At 39.6% G+C, this 18,123-nt stretch overlaps 1 protein-coding gene across 3 annotated transcripts in view; it reads right to left on the bottom strand.

The window, feature by feature from the left end:
• The window catches only part of DOC2B (double C2 domain beta), a 452,434-nt gene that overhangs the window by 69,949 nt on the left and 364,362 nt on the right, over window positions 1–18,123 (bottom strand). The window lies entirely within an intron of this gene.

The following is an 18,123-nucleotide window of genomic DNA, read 5'->3' as shown; positions in this document are numbered from 1 at the left end:
CGGCCTCTGACCCCTGCAGTAGTTGGACGCCCACGTCCCCGCCCTCGTCCTCTACCCCTAGCCCTCGGGTTAAACATTTTTAAAATGAGAGTTATAACTTTTTTTTTTTTTTTACTTCTTTTTGTTTGTTTTGGTGTTTTTTTGTGTGTTTTTTTTTTTTTGTGTTTTTTGTTTTTTTTTGAGTTTTTAAAACCAAACAATCCTATCCTATTGCTATGGCTATTTTCTAGCCAAGTATCAAAGGAAGCACACTACTATGCCAGATGAGATGACACTGAGTTATTGCCTAATAGAAATCCAACCCCTACTGAATTTTGCCACTTCGGCCTTTGCTATGGATATGTGCGCCACTAAGCGCAGAACACAGCGGTCGCAAGTCTCACTACAAATTGCTCAGAATTGGCAAGTACATGCACTGCAGAAACTACAGCCACCAGCAGATCAACCAGAAATCAAATATATAGAACGCTACTGTAGGCTTCAAGAAGCTGTTTGTATTCTCCTATGGCTATTTTCTAGCCAAGTATCAAAGGAAGCACACTACTATGCCAGATGAGATGACACTGAGTTATTGCCTAATAGAAATCCAACCCCTACTGAATTTTGCCACTTCGGCCTTTGCTATGGATATGTGCGCCACTAAGCGCAGAACACAGCGGTCGCAAGTCTCACTACAAATTGCTCAGAATTGGCAAGTACATGCACTGCAGAAACTACAGCCACCAGCAGATCAACCAGAAATCAAATATATAGAACGCTACTGTAGGCTTCAAGAAGCTGTTTGTATTCTCCTATGGCTATTTTCTAGCCAAGTATCAAAGGAAGCACACTACTATGCCAGATGAGATGACACTGAGTTATTGCCTAATAGAAATCCAACCCCTACTGAATTTTGCCACTTCGGCCTTTGCTATGGATATGTGCGCCACTAAGCGCAGAACACAGCGGTCGCAAGTCTCACTACAAATTGCTCAGAATTGGCAAGTACATGCACTGCAGAAACTACAGCCACCAGCAGATCAACCAGAAATCAAATATATAGAACGCTACTGTAGGCTTCAAGAAGCTGTTTGTATTCTCCTATGGCTATTTTCTAGCCAAGTATCAAAGGAAGCACACTACTATGCCAGATGAGATGACACTGAGTTATTGCCTAATAGAAATCCAACCCCTACTGAATTTTGCCACTTCGGCCTTTGCTATGGATATGTGCGCCACTAAGCGCAGAACACAGCGGTCGCAAGTCTCACTACAAATTGCTCAGAATTGGCAAGTACATGCACTGCAGAAACTACAGCCACCAGCAGATCAACCAGAAATCAAATATATAGAACGCTACTGTAGGCTTCAAGAAGCTGTTTGTATTCTCCTATGGCTATTTTCTAGCCAAGTATCAAAGGAAGCACACTACTATGCCAGATGAGATGACACTGAGTTATTGCCTAATAGAAATCCAACCCCTACTGAATTTTGCCACTTCGGCCTTTGCTATGGATATGTGCGCCACTAAGCGCAGAACACAGCGGTCGCAAGTCTCACTACAAATTGCTCAGAATTGGCAAGTACATGCACTGCAGAAACTACAGCCACCAGCAGATCAACCAGAAATCAAATATATAGAACGCTACTGTAGGCTTCAAGAAGCTGTTTGTATTCTCCTATGGCTATTTTCTAGCCAAGTATCAAAGGAAGCACACTACTATGCCAGATGAGATGACACTGAGTTATTGCCTAATAGAAATCCAACCCCTACTGAATTTTGCCACTTCGGCCTTTGCTATGGATATGTGCGCCACTAAGCGCAGAACACAGCGGTCGCAAGTCTCACTACAAATTGCTCAGAATTGGCAAGTACATGCACTGCAGAAACTACAGCCACCAGCAGATCAACCAGAAATCAAATATATAGAACGCTACTGTAGGCTTCAAGAAGCTGTTTGTATTCTCCTATGGCTATTTTCTAGCCAAGTATCAAAGGAAGCACACTACTATGCCAGATGAGATGACACTGAGTTATTGCCTAATAGAAATCCAACCCCTACTGAATTTTGCCACTTCGGCCTTTGCTATGGATATGTGCGCCACTAAGCGCAGAACACAGCGGTCGCAAGTCTCACTACAAATTGCTCAGAATTGGCAAGTACATGCACTGCAGAAACTACAGCCACCAGCAGATCAACCAGAAATCAAATATATAGAACGCTACTGTAGGCTTCAAGAAGCTGTTTGTATTCTCCTATGGCTATTTTCTAGCCAAGTATCAAAGGAAGCACACTACTATGCCAGATGAGATGACACTGAGTTATTGCCTAATAGAAATCCAACCCCTACTGAATTTTGCCACTTCGGCCTTTGCTATGGATATGTGCGCCACTAAGCGCAGAACACAGCGGTCGCAAGTCTCACTACAAATTGCTCAGAATTGGCAAGTACATGCACTGCAGAAACTACAGCCACCAGCAGATCAACCAGAAATCAAATATATAGAACGCTACTGTAGGCTTCAAGAAGCTGTTTGTATTCTCCTATGGCTATTTTCTAGCCAAGTATCAAAGGAAGCACACTACTATGCCAGATGAGATGACACTGAGTTATTGCCTAATAGAAATCCAACCCCTACTGAATTTTGCCACTTCGGCCTTTGCTATGGATATGTGCGCCACTAAGCGCAGAACACAGCGGTCGCAAGTCTCACTACAAATTGCTCAGAATTGGCAAGTACATGCACTGCAGAAACTACAGCCACCAGCAGATCAACCAGAAATCAAATATATAGAACGCTACTGTAGGCTTCAAGAAGCTGTTTGTATTCTCCTATGGCTATTTTCTAGCCAAGTATCAAAGGAAGCACACTACTATGCCAGATGAGATGACACTGAGTTATTGCCTAATAGAAATCCAACCCCTACTGAATTTTGCCACTTCGGCCTTTGCTATGGATATGTGCGCCACTAAGCGCAGAACACAGCGGTCGCAAGTCTCACTACAAATTGCTCAGAATTGGCAAGTACATGCACTGCAGAAACTACAGCCACCAGCAGATCAACCAGAAATCAAATATATAGAACGCTACTGTAGGCTTCAAGAAGCTGTTTGTATTCTCCTATGGCTATTTTCTAGCCAAGTATCAAAGGAAGCACACTACTATGCCAGATGAGATGACACTGAGTTATTGCCTAATAGAAATCCAACCCCTACTGAATTTTGCCACTTCGGCCTTTGCTATGGATATGTGCGCCACTAAGCGCAGAACACAGCGGTCGCAAGTCTCACTACAAATTGCTCAGAATTGGCAAGTACATGCACTGCAGAAACTACAGCCACCAGCAGATCAACCAGAAATCAAATATATAGAACGCTACTGTAGGCTTCAAGAAGCTGTTTGTATTCTCCTATGGCTATTTTCTAGCCAAGTATCAAAGGAAGCACACTACTATGCCAGATGAGATGACACTGAGTTATTGCCTAATAGAAATCCAACCCCTACTGAATTTTGCCACTTCGGCCTTTGCTATGGATATGTGCGCCACTAAGCGCAGAACACAGCGGTCGCAAGTCTCACTACAAATTGCTCAGAATTGGCAAGTACATGCACTGCAGAAACTACAGCCACCAGCAGATCAACCAGAAATCAAATATATAGAACGCTACTGTAGGCTTCAAGAAGCTGTTTGTATTCTCCTATGGCTATTTTCTAGCCAAGTATCAAAGGAAGCACACTACTATGCCAGATGAGATGACACTGAGTTATTGCCTAATAGAAATCCAACCCCTACTGAATTTTGCCACTTCGGCCTTTGCTATGGATATGTGCGCCACTAAGCGCAGAACACAGCGGTCGCAAGTCTCACTACAAATTGCTCAGAATTGGCAAGTACATGCACTGCAGAAACTACAGCCACCAGCAGATCAACCAGAAATCAAATATATAGAACGCTACTGTAGGCTTCAAGAAGCTGTTTGTATTCTCCTATGGCTATTTTCTAGCCAAGTATCAAAGGAAGCACACTACTATGCCAGATGAGATGACACTGAGTTATTGCCTAATAGAAATCCAACCCCTACTGAATTTTGCCACTTCGGCCTTTGCTATGGATATGTGCGCCACTAAGCGCAGAACACAGCGGTCGCAAGTCTCACTACAAATTGCTCAGAATTGGCAAGTACATGCACTGCAGAAACTACAGCCACCAGCAGATCAACCAGAAATCAAATATATAGAACGCTACTGTAGGCTTCAAGAAGCTGTTTGTATTCTCCTATGGCTATTTTCTAGCCAAGTATCAAAGGAAGCACACTACTATGCCAGATGAGATGACACTGAGTTATTGCCTAATAGAAATCCAACCCCTACTGAATTTTGCCACTTCGGCCTTTGCTATGGATATGTGCGCCACTAAGCGCAGAACACAGCGGTCGCAAGTCTCACTACAAATTGCTCAGAATTGGCAAGTACATGCACTGCAGAAACTACAGCCACCAGCAGATCAACCAGAAATCAAATATATAGAACGCTACTGTAGGCTTCAAGAAGCTGTTTGTATTCTCCTATGGCTATTTTCTAGCCAAGTATCAAAGGAAGCACACTACTATGCCAGATGAGATGACACTGAGTTATTGCCTAATAGAAATCCAACCCCTACTGAATTTTGCCACTTCGGCCTTTGCTATGGATATGTGCGCCACTAAGCGCAGAACACAGCGGTCGCAAGTCTCACTACAAATTGCTCAGAATTGGCAAGTACATGCACTGCAGAAACTACAGCCACCAGCAGATCAACCAGAAATCAAATATATAGAACGCTACTGTAGGCTTCAAGAAGCTGTTTGTATTCTCCTATGGCTATTTTCTAGCCAAGTATCAAAGGAAGCACACTACTATGCCAGATGAGATGACACTGAGTTATTGCCTAATAGAAATCCAACCCCTACTGAATTTTCCCACTTCGGTCTTTGCTATGGATATGTGTGCCACTAAGAGCTAAACACAACGGTAGCAAGTCCCCCTGCTAATTCCTCACAAAATGGTAAAAGATGCAAATTAAAATAAAAAAAGTAGAACGTTATTGTAGCCCTAAGAAGGGCTGTTGGGTTCTTTGAGAATCACTCCTGCCTAACAGTAAGCTAATAGAACACCCTAACGCTTTCCCTGACCAGCAGCAGCTCTCTCCCTAGCGGCATCCAGAGACAGAATGATCCGAGCAGCGCGGCCAGCGGCTAGTCTATCCCAGGGTCACCTGATCTGGCCAGCCAACCACTGCTATCGACGTGTAAGGGTACCACGTCATGCTGGGTGGAGTGCAGAGTCTCCTGGCTTGTGATTGGCTCTGTTTCTGGCCGCCAAAAAGCAAAACGGCGGGAGCTGCCATTTTCTCGAGCGGGCGAAGTATTCGTCCGAGTAACGAGCAGTTTCGAGTACCCTAATGCTCGACCGAGCATCAAGCTCGGACGAGCATGTTCGCTCATCTCTAGTTAGTAACTTTTTATTGTTCAACAGGACCTAGGGACAGACCCTACACCAAATACAATATAAAAGGCTAATTCACATCAAAACTGTCATAAATATTTTGACACTGGTCCATGAAGCGCCAGCTTATTAAAAAATCTCCCCCATTGAGTATGTTGTACTTTGTGACAGATGCTTCAGACATATTAAGTGTAAAAACATCACAAAAGAACAGGATTTAAAGCAAAAGTCACATTTACCCAGAAATGATACCAATGAAAAGCACAATCTTGCAAAAAAAAAAAAACTAAAACAACTCCATCAAAAAACATACGGTAATATGAAAATGTTATGCCTCTTAGAAGATGGCGATTTTTTCCCCAAATATCCAACTTTCCTACTCTGGTTTTGACAGTCCCATTACTGATTCATTTATTCTTATAGATGTTTTTTTATTTTAAGAAGGCAATTTTAGGCACATAGACAGAATAACAGTCTTATATTTAACCCCTCCCTGCTGAGCTTCTTGCACCAGCATACCAACCTGTTGCCTCAGTGACACCCACATGGGCAACTCCACACATGGTAGCAGTGGAGCAAGAGGTACACAGGTCAAGCACAGGATAGTCACAGTGAAGGAGCACAGCTAGACTTGGTCTCACTGCTAGAAGCAAACAGTGATTGTGGATGTTAACCCCTTGATTGCCAGCGATATTTAAAAGACCGTGGAGCATGGGTGAAAGTCGGAAAAACTGAGGCATCAAGAAAGTGAGGGCGCATTCACATGATGTGTTGTGTCGCGTCTTTTTATGCGTTTTTGACGCATTCCACTGGCTTCAGCCTTGATTACATGCTAAGGTTACATTGTGTTTCCACTGCATCTGCTAAAACGCTATGTAACCTCATCATGTGATCAAGGCTGAAGCCAATGGAATGCGTTAAAAATGCAACACACAACGTGATGCAACGCATCATAAGAAACAGAAGCCAGTAGCCATGGCACACCGATCTAGGAGCTGGGCAGAAGGAGAGGCATAGAGACACTACAACCACCAACATAGCCTTAAAACACAAAGGAGGGGAGGGAGGACCCACTAAGGTACTTCCGACTCAGAAGAGAGGCTTCTGTTACAAACCATGTAATTTATTGTTTATATACATTTTTTTGCACTTTACATTATTTAATATTTTTTACATTTTTTTCATTAGTGATATTTGACATATTTACTCCTCAGGTAACATAGTACATAAAAAATTGTGACTGAAGAATCACAGGTACAAAGATCCTCACTTTCTGTAAATCTTACATGCTTTTTGAATAATGTCCTTTAAATGACATTGCAGTGTTTGATTTTCGGGGCAGTGCTGGGGGGCTTGGCATCATATGAGCTTGTTGGTGGAATTTGTTTGGAACTGCCATTGAAAAAGATGGTCACTTCCCTGACACAAACATTAAGACATTGTCAAGCGAGTGGCCCAATGTAGTTTCTTAATTTAAGCAGAATAGTATAGAAAACGTTGCTCCCTACTGTTACAGTTAATTAACCAATACATATGCTCAAGCCATGTGGTGCTTTAGGGTAGAATCTTTTCTGACCTTAATGAACAAATATTTTCCCAAAGTCTCAGCTAATTTTCTTTAAATGTATTTATAGAAGATATATAAAGGTTTATGCATGAATGCCTGATTTACCTACATCAGATGCATTTCTATATTTTAAATGTACAGAATTTAGGAACAGATGATTTATCTCTCACTATCTTTTGACAATGGCATCAGGATTGCTCTGTATTTATATTCTTTGACCTCCATTTCATATGCAGACAGCATTTTACTGACAACAAATTGGGATTTCATTATATGTTTTTAATATTTATATTTTTTATCTTCATAATTTTCATCTGGTAAATTAGTTGAAGTCAGCTTTTTGGTATTCAAACAATATTATACATTGGGGCCATTATTTGCTTATTCATAAATATTGTGTTTGCCTGAATAGCTAAAAATCAAACACACATAAATATTAGATAAGATACAAGCATCCATTAGTGTTCCTTTAGATCTTGTCACTTCTGACAGCGTTATGTCCGTGGGATCTGTTAGTTATTATTAGACACCATGGTTTTGCTTATAAAAAGAAGCCATGATTGTATGAGCAAATAAACAAGAAACATTTTACAAGATTATATATCTACTATGAAGCATTATTGGCAACTGAATCAATTTATTATTACGGTAAGCTATTTTTTGCCACATATACTTTCCAATTTTTTGTTTATTCTCTTACAGAATAGAATACAATTTTTAAAGTGTACATCTTCAAACAATCACTGTCCATGTGCCATATTAGGAGATATAAATATATGCATGGGACCCAGGATATGAACCAGAGCAGGCAGGGCCAGATTAAGGTTGGTGGGGCCTGGTGGGGGCCCATTGAATGTAATCCAGACAGGGAAATAACTCTATATAGCCCCCCCCCCAGCAATCACTATATACAGCTCCCCCAGCAATCACTATATACAGCTCTCTAGTAATCACTATATACAGACCCCCCCGTAATAACTATATACAGCCCCCCCGTAATCACTATGTGCAGCCCCCTATAACAACTATATATAGTCCCCCTATAATAACTATATACAGCCCCCTATAACTATATACAGTCCCACTATAACTACATACAGTCCCTCTATAACTATATACAGTCCCCCTATAATAACTACATATGGTCCCCCTATAATAACTATATACAGCCCCCCTATAATATCTATAAATACAATCTCCCTATTATAAAAGGTAAAAATTCTAAAATTGTTCTCACCTATCGTTCCCCAAATGTGCGCCGTCCTTATCTTCCCTTGTGGTGTCATCCTCCCTGGGGTGTATATCGGAGGTTGAACAAGATGGCGGCGCCCTACTGCAGGTGGCGCTGTGACGTTGCGTCACTTTGATGTCACATGCTGCAACTCCAGCACCAGGGTGCCGCTATCTAGCTAAAGCTCCCATCGTCTATAGCAGAGATGGGAACTTATGGCTCTGCCATAGACTGGGCGATTCAGGCGGTCATGCAACCGCCAAATTCGCCCACGTTTGGTAGAGGCCCCTTTAAGGGCAAAGTGGTGGGGGCCTCGGGACTCGTGCCCTGTGTGCCCCCCTATGAACTGGCCCTGAGGGCAGCGTTCATCTATGGTAGACCAATACTGTCCGTGCCATACATGACTGGTTATGTACTAGATTACTACAATCAAGACAGAGCATTCCCAGACAGGGAATAACAGATCATATAGGGCTAAAGAGACCTGCATTATTTAAAACAGGCCTGCACCGATAGCCCCTTAAACAGGGGTTCCCTCATATTGGACATTTATCCCATCTCCATAGGAAAACACATAAATGTCTGACCACAAATGGGCCTGGGAGCTAGGACCCTCTGGCTTATATGTGTAAAAAAACCCAAGAATGTATTGTTCTAAAAGTTTACACAAACCAGTGGTGTGGGGGACTAATTTCTCTCTCACTCGATTGATTTCTATTGGACTTCTGAGACACAACTGTAGAATCTTTGATCAACATAAAAAGTAAACAAACGTAAGAGTCATCATGGTGTGCTAGATAAACACAACCACTACAGCCAGTATCAAAGGAAACCTCCTATAGGATCAAAAAGCCAAAGCTGTTGTTCCCGCTTTTGTTGTTTTTTTAGAATCTTTAATCAAGACAGAGAGAAAAAAACTCTGTGTATAATACAGGTGGGGAAGGAGGTAAAAGATCAACTTTCCCCTTCTCCCTGCAAATGATGTTCCTCTATATTACATCAAATAAAATTACCAAAGGAAGTTTTAAAAAAGCACTCATGCTCCAATCAAAAATACTATCAACATTAATAATAAGTGATGGCACTGCCTTCTCTGGCATGGATAATCCATATTTTCTAGGCATACTTGGCTCACTGACACTATGGGGGAGATTAATCATTAGTTATGTAGCTTCTTTGCATATAATTGTCGCAAATTTTTGTGTAAACATCGTTTTTGCTTTTTTTAAGCTAGAAAAAAACGCAACCCTAAAGTCACGCAATGGCGGAAAAAATACACTACAGATGTGCAGCACCACAGGGGGGAGTTTTTGCTCAATTTTATGTTTGAGGTATCTGAGAATTTCCTGTGCAAAAACATTGCAAAAACGCAGAAATTGAGCAGATGTTAAACATACATGTGACTGGTTCAGTCTATTCACATAGAGCACACACAGCTGAGGCATTTAACACTGCACATACACCGCACTATACATCCGACTGCTGCCAGTCTAATACATAGACAACTGCGTAAAGTCCTGCCTTGTGATTTCATTTTTAGGGTTGTTTAGGTTTGTGTGGGGTGGAATCTGTACTACCATGATAAAACTTTATTTATAAAGCACCCTCATATTCTGCAGCTCTTTAAAGATCATATACGAACAAAATAAGACATTAAAGGGGAAAAAAGGAGAAAAATTAAGCAATAGGCAATGCCCACAAAAGCTTACAATCTATGGGGCACATGTATCTAATTTTTTCCTTGGCTTTTTTTTGCAACTTCCTGTGCCTTGTGTGCACTTTTGCAACTTTTTTTTGCGCCTGAGACAGTTTCCCTTCAGAGTTCGCTGTAGAGTTTTCTGCAGTGTTCCCTGAATTATCATCTGAATCCAGATGTAAAAGTTGTGACTTTTTAAAAAGCTGCAAGAAAGTCACAAATTTTGGGGCAAAACCACAGCTGCACCCTACCAGGCATAAAAAAAACTCAGGATAGTTTGTAAATTTTGCTGTAAAAGTTGCAAATTAAAAACTTAAGCCCTTCAAACGCATCGTGTATCAAAAAGAAAAAAAACATCAAGATTCAATTTTGATTTGCAGAAAAGCCAAATAAAACAAAGACAAGCGATCGCACAAAGCCAGACTTAAGATACATGTGCCGTACGAGTCATGAGATTGTCTGTGGTCATTTCAAGCACTGATAATTTGATAAAAATGTAAAAAAAATAAAAATGTATGTAAGGTATGAGAGCTTGTGTATTTTTCCTCTAATAGGTCTACATGGACTGTTTAACATGTATTTGGTTAGTAGGAAGCATCACATATCATTTTACTTATTAGTACAAGGCTTTTCTTACACATAGTATACAGTGTATCTCTCCAGGAATGTAATTAATACATGATGTATTGTGCAGTTACATATGAATAAAGATGAAAAGCCCTTTGAGAGTCAGATTTATGGAATTAAAAGAAAAAAAAAACCTTTGAAGTATAATTATCCATTTTGTATCCCTCGTGATTTAAGAAACCCTGTAGAGATCCAAAGATTCTTTATATTCACTAGAAATTGTGTTCATCCCGCTTGTGATATTATAGAGGCATGCTGGCTTCATTAACAATCACAAGGAAAAAGCCTTCTGTCAATATTCATTATTCTGAAATCACTGTAGTCATTTCATTTCTAGAAGATGAGTTCTTGTGCAGCTAAAGGAGCCCCATTAATGTGGAGTTTTTCCTTTCACAAATAATCTCATTTTGTAAAGTAATAAAAATGGTAATTAAAAATTTCATAAACTATAGATTTAATAAAGTAAATCTACAATTAATTGTGAACAGCACCAGTATAATATTGTAGCTCTGTCAAATGTTGTGTAATATATGCAGCACCAGCTGCTAAATATTGGAAGCGCATTTAAAAAATTCTCTGATGCTTCAGAAGCAGAACTTCATCATATACCTGTATATTTTATCATTATCCCTTATCCTGTTTACCCAGGGTAGGATAATAGATACCCTGGAAAACCAATGCTTCTGATACATATGTCAAACTATGACCAACTATATCCATAAACAATACAACTTACAAAAATCAAACCACACGCTATGCATACACTGGTCCCAAACATAATAATAACCACCACCATACAGGGACAACAGTGGAAATGATAAATCAATATATATTCATATTATATTTTGTTATATATATAATATTTTATTATTTATTATTTTTTATATATATTTCAATAATAAATAAAAAAAATTGTATAAAATACAAGTTTAGTATTTTTCAGACACTGAATTAAATCCCTGATTATCTTTGGATGAATCTTTTAAAAATAGTCCTATCATTCATCCCAGAGCTTAATGGGTGAATGGCCAAGGAAAAAAAAGGTAAAAAACATAAAACAATAAAATATAGGATCTTTTCATAAAAAATCTGAGTACTATAGAATAGTCTGTGGTTATATACCATTTATGGGACAATTAATAGAACCTCAATTCAGATCTAGTAGTATACGCATGGTTATATGTAGGGTGATTCTCTTCTTATTCACAACCACTGACAGGGGCTCCAATCTCTATTCTTGATATCCCAGGGGGAGAACCTGTCATATACTGATGATACACCCTTTAGATATTCCCCAGATGATGGAGATAGGAATACTTCTTTATGAGATAGGATTATGGGAATCTACTGCTGTCACCATGGGGAGGTTACTTTCTAATACATTAAAAAAGTGCATCTATCAACAAATCTTACACTAGTAATGTCACTAGTCCAAAGTGTATTCATAGTTTTATTTCTAGTGAAGCAGTATTTTCAAGCTTATCTGTTCTCCCCTGATGTAATGCCATTTTGTGTTTTCTTGATTAATTCTTTATGTATATTTTCTAGTTCTGGTTATCTAAAGTTTCCCACATAAAAGATAACTCAGTATGTAACTCAGACAATGGTACACATTACTATTCTAAATTATTATTAATATTGTAAAATTTCTCCTACTTTCATGTTCTCCTAGCAGTTGCCTAGCTGGCAAAATGGCAGTGGCAGTAGTACTGATTACTAATCCCACACACCACTTCTTCCCTGAGAGTTCACTCTACTTTTCTAACAAAATGGGTGAGCTGACTGTCAGACATTGCTGGTGTCCCCTTATTAGTAAAGTGGTGGGGGCCCCAGGCCCTATAATCTGGCCCTGTTTACATGGGTACAGATAAGGCTAAAGTTTTGACCTTGTGGATATTTATGTGCAAATCCTCAACGTGTTGTGTCGTTGTTATGCACAAAGGATATTTCAACATGTGTTTCTTATAACGCATGAATATTTTATGACTACATGGGTGTGTTAAATAACTATATTGTGGGCCTAAAAGTAAGTATTAGATTGGGGTGTATATTATCAGAACTTTTGATGTTTTTAAAGATTTTAAATATCTTTAAATCATTTTATTTGGTGTGAGTTTGTTTTTGGTGAACAGCTACTCTCCATTGACTTGTGTCCCACAGTAAATGCCTGACAATAATCGCAGCCAATCAATGGCTTTAGGGGTAGCGTGCCTCAGTCAGTGATTGCCTGGAGATTCCTGCTCAGCCAATCTGTGTTTTACAGACAACAGCATCTAGAGATGTGGGGGATTCAGAAGAGGCCATTGTCTCTATAGTATTCCTATTCTAAGCCACATTATATATTTCTCAGTTGTTAAAAACTCCTTTAAGTACAGGACGGAAGAGACCAATTTGTAATAATTTCAAAATGGCATCAAAGAGTAGACATCTATTTGAAAGAACTATTCTGCTTAAATTCTTTTTATCTTCTAAAGCCATTTAATAATACTATTATTTAAAGACGACTACTGGGACTAGTAAAATGTCATCCAAATTTGTCATATTTGTTATAAGCAGAAGACAATGCACCAGACGGTTCTACATTGAAATGCTTATGAACTGTAACAAAACTCCCAGTTGACAAGCACATGCAAAAACATTAGCTTAGATAATGTCAAGTGGCTATATCCATTTGTGCAAATGAATTGTCCCAGCCCTTCGTTAAATCCCTTGTTTGGCTCGGTGCGTTCTCCGCAGCATCTCCCGTGGTATTTTTGGTGAGGCAGGCTTTGTCTGGATATAGAATGGACATGGCTACTATGCAGCATGAGCTTCCCTTCATTAGAAATGACTCAGACTATCCTCAGGGTGACACTGTAGAGCTTTGGTATCTCTCTAGAGCTCCAATTATCGGGAAATAAAGACAGTGTGGCAAATATTCTCTTAAATAATATCTGCTTGTGTTAAGACCAATGCCGCAAGCTGCCACCTAAGTTCAATGAAGCATGTAAGCATAGCAGAATGTGTAATGTGGAAACTAGGCTCAGTGCAAAATAATTACGCTGCTCAACTAGTGTCGTTGTGTTTGCTTTATTCTTGATCCCTTTTACTGCTGTCACCCTCAGGAAACACTTCAATCATTAGAATTTCGAGGAGTATGGTACAAACCTAACAGCAGTCTCTATTATTTGCCTGTTGTAGAAAGCAACTCATCCATAACATTAGATATCCCTTTTCACTGGTCCCACATGGTGCCTTTTAAATGGATAGCACTTTCCACTATTGGAATGCTACATAGTTATTAAAATCATACTGGAAGAATACCTGTTGTTAGCTTATAATGCTACTCAATGATTCTGAAAATATTAATGGAGCTGTAAAATTATACATCTTTGCAGCAGATTCTGTTATTCATAGATCTGGGCTTTAGAAAGCTTAAAGAGGACCTGTTAAACAGAAATTCCGCACTAGGAGCTGCTTACTTAAGTAACTGCTCCTAGTGCTAAAACAAACACAGCAGTGTTACAATGATAGCGTTGTTGGAAACCTTAGATAACGCTATCTAACACCGCTGTGGAGTACAAGAGAAACGCCGGACTGCTCTCAAAATGGTCCGGCGTGTTCATGAGGGGGCGGGATTGTGGGCGGGATTAGAGGCGGTGACTTCGCATGATGCTATGGAGTGAGCAGGGCGTTACGGGGAAGAGGTAGAGCCTCGGACCACCCCCTAAAGAATATGCTGAACTGTTTTGAGAGCTGTCCGTCATTTCCATTGTACACCGAAGCAGTGTTAGATGGCATTATCGGAAACCTCCAATAACGCTATCATTGTAACACTGCTGCGTTTGTTTTAGCACTAGGAGCTGCTTACTTTAGTAATCAGCTCCTAGTGCCGAATTTCTGGGTGACAGGTCCTCTTTAAAGGGGTGTTCCCATTTTTAGAAAATAAATATTATTGTTTTATAAGTGTGCATAACACAACCTTTAACATTTTTAATTTTACTTTTTACATTAATAGTGCAGGTAATATTAATTAACTTTAATATTAAACGTTAACGATTAAAGACAATGGGGGTCATTTACTAAGGGCCCGATTCGCGTTTTCCCGACGTGTTATCCGAATATTTCCGATTTGCGCCAATTGTACCTGAATTGCCCCGGGATTTTGACGCATCGGCGCTGGCATGCACGCGACGGAAATCGGGGGGCGTGGCCGAATGAAAACCCGACGGATTTTGAAAAACCGCCGCATTTAAGAAAAAAAATGTGTAGCGAAAATTACACTTACCTTCACCAGGTATAGGCCGGTGAATTTCAGGGCATTCCAGCGCGCCTCCAGGGAACTTCAGCGCAGCAGCGCCACCTGGTGGATAGCGGAGGAACTACCTTAGTGAATCCCGGCCGGACCCGAATCCACCGCAGAGAACGCGCCGCTGGATCGCGAACGGACCGGGTAAGTAAATCTGCCCCAATGTTTTTTTGGGGACTGTTTGTTCTCCCTTTTCCTCTGTAATTATCTGAAAGCACTTTTAAAGTCTGTAGTTAGAGACAGAAAAGGAACAACTAAAGTTTATGAACAGATCGATCAAGGACTATTGCATATAGTTTTTTCTGTAGTATGAACAGGACCAGAGTATCAGAATGGTGGAAGCCCAATACCCAGCACCAACTATTCTCAAAAGTTAATGCACAGAGAATGGAACAAGAGGCAGACAGCTCTATTCTTCGTGTAGGTGTTCTTCGTCTAACCTTAGAAGAGAGACATGTCTTTGAAGAATTAAAGAAATTTGATGACATTATATTTAAGCAATCTGATAAGGGCAACAATGTAGTGATCTGGCCCAAAGACCTTTATATCAAGGAAGCTAAAAGACAATTGCTTAATAAAAAATGCTATAAAACACTACGGGGAGACCAGATGGAGGCTTTTTTGAATGACTATAACAAAATGGTGCAGAAGGGATATGACAACAGAGCAATTAGTCCCTGCGAGTGTGTATAATCTTCCCTCTTACACCTGTGACACAATGTAAATACTGAAAGAGTTTGCAGATTTCAACCTTGAAGAGGAGGAATGGCTAGTAACAATTGATTTGGAGAGCCTATATTTCCTAGGGCAGTATGATGACAAAAGTCAAATGAGAAAGTTTTTTTATCTTAAAAGCCCTTAATTTTGTCCTCAAACACAATTATTTTGTGTACCATTGGTAGCAACCTTGTTAAAAGTCACTTTCTCTGCCAGACACAGAAGAGAACAGTGGCCTAACCTAGTTTCTATCCCAGAGGCATTTGCCAAGTCTGCAGGATTCTCACTAAAAAACATCATTTGAAGACTCAGCGGGCAATGTATTAAAGAACACATGAAATGAACTACCAGTGCAGTGGTCTATGTGTTACAATGTACATGTAAACGCCTGTATGTCGGGAAAACCGAAAGGGGTACTCAGAATTAGGAGCCAGGAGCACATTAATAAGATCAAAAACTATGATAAAATGATACGGGGGCAGAAAAGCAAAAGAAGCTCTTTACACCCACCCCAACCCCTTATATTTTAAAAGGTTACATAATCTGGATTTAAAGGGATGGGTAATTACACATAGACCAGATAGACATAAGATAAGGAGATCTAGACTACATTCTCCTAAGGACACATAGTGAGTGGATTTATAAATTATACAATCTAAGACCAAATGGTCTAAATGACACTTTTAATTTTGCTTTTTATGAGAATCCCAATCTCCCATACGGGATCAATGAGCTGTCAGTACAACCATATGAGAATAGGAAAAGTATATGTTTTATGCTATTATAATAACAAATTTGATAGAATAATCATTTCTTTCTAATTCATTAGATTTCTGCAAAATGTTGTTCATCTATTTTCCTTCTTTGTGGCTTATTTTCCTTGAAAATATAATAACCAGAATACAAAGAGAATGAAGTGAGAACAGTATATTTATATAAACTACTCATTATTCCTTATAAAGTCACAACTCGTGAATAAAATTTTCCTAAAAAAATCTCACTTCATTATAAACATGGCTATCGTTGGTCTGTATAATGTCCCAGAGGGATACATTGCAGAGACTATAAGAGAGGAGGCTTATTTCCTGAAATTTTGCATAAAGAGCCATTTATTGGGAGCATTACGTGTAAATCATTTGAACCAATGAATAAGAATCGTCTCGAGCCGGCAGCCCGTGCCCCTGGTCGAAGGTGGATCTCTCCTACCTAATCCCCCTTTTCATCCCCTACAGTATAAGTGGAGAATTTGAATTATTCTAGGCAGCTTATGTAAATAATCTTTTTTTGGGGACACATAAGTTCTGCCTCTTGTCCCAACACGACAATATACGTGTTTACAGTAGTGACCCTTTTTACAGTATGAATTATACCGCATAAGAGAACCTTAAAGGTTCAAGGGTTATTATACCTTCATTTTAATAATATTTATTAAAAACTAAAGTATTAAAATACACACATCTTTTCCCTTTCCCCCATTCCACTTTTTTACTCTAGTAGCAGCCATAGCATCTGTAGGTCTGTGGGCCCAGCCAACCAACCTGCCACACTAACTAATGGAGCATGTGCACAATTATATACATATTATGCTGCACATGTGCAGTATAATGTTTATATAACAGTGCACATCTTCCATAGTACACAGCTGAGATGGCAGCTTAGATGATAAATGTTGGGGAGTGTATGAGTGTATAAATATGTGTGATTGTATAAACATGTGTACAAATACACATATACATTTTTTAAAGGAAATCTACCATTTAAAAAACAAAAAACAAACAAACATATGCTTACTTATGCGCCTCTTCACCTTGATCACTACAGTGTTCTTTGCTAAGCTTGACAGGCCAGGATCATATAGAAAAGAAACTTATAATTAGCAGGCCGAAATGCTGGGACAGGATTCGCAGCACTCCAGGCTGCTAATTACGCACACCCCAGCACCTCACAAAGGCATAAATTTACATTTTTAGGTGATCCCGGTGTATAAAGCTTAGAGAAGTCTGTAGTCTACTATGGGGTCCAGACTCGCCTAGTTACTCCTCTGCTTCTGTAGATCACAACTGCCATTACTTTGAATGGAAGCGAAGTCAGTAGAGCATTCTGACTCATTTATACAACTTGTGATAGACTTTCTGCAATGCATTAAATCACTGGATGATGATACAACAACAACCAATAAGAATCATTCTGTGAACTTCATAGACAATATCTATCAAACTGAATGCTGTCATCAATATGCATTGACATGTTTTCAGAGTACTGATGTTAAAGGAAATTTATGTTTATGTTGTTTTTATGCATTATGAACCAAACATACCTTGAGTGTAGCGACACTGATGCAGAACATATCTTGTTTGATCCCTGATCCGAGTAGTTTTGCTCAAAAACAATTATAAAATTCAAGAAAGCTGGATTGCTGCCGTTCATAAACACATTACAGGGAGCTTTCTGAACTGTCCAGACAGGACAAATCAACCTGAGCTGGATGACTCATACACAGCAGTTGGGGGAAGGTGCAGCAATTGATAAC

Source organism: Engystomops pustulosus, chromosome 2 (genome assembly GCF_040894005.1).
Source record: "Engystomops pustulosus chromosome 2, aEngPut4.maternal, whole genome shotgun sequence".
NCBI classification, from domain to species: domain Eukaryota; kingdom Metazoa; phylum Chordata; class Amphibia; order Anura; family Leptodactylidae; genus Engystomops; species Engystomops pustulosus.
This window is presented reverse-complemented; position numbering and strand designations above follow the sequence as displayed.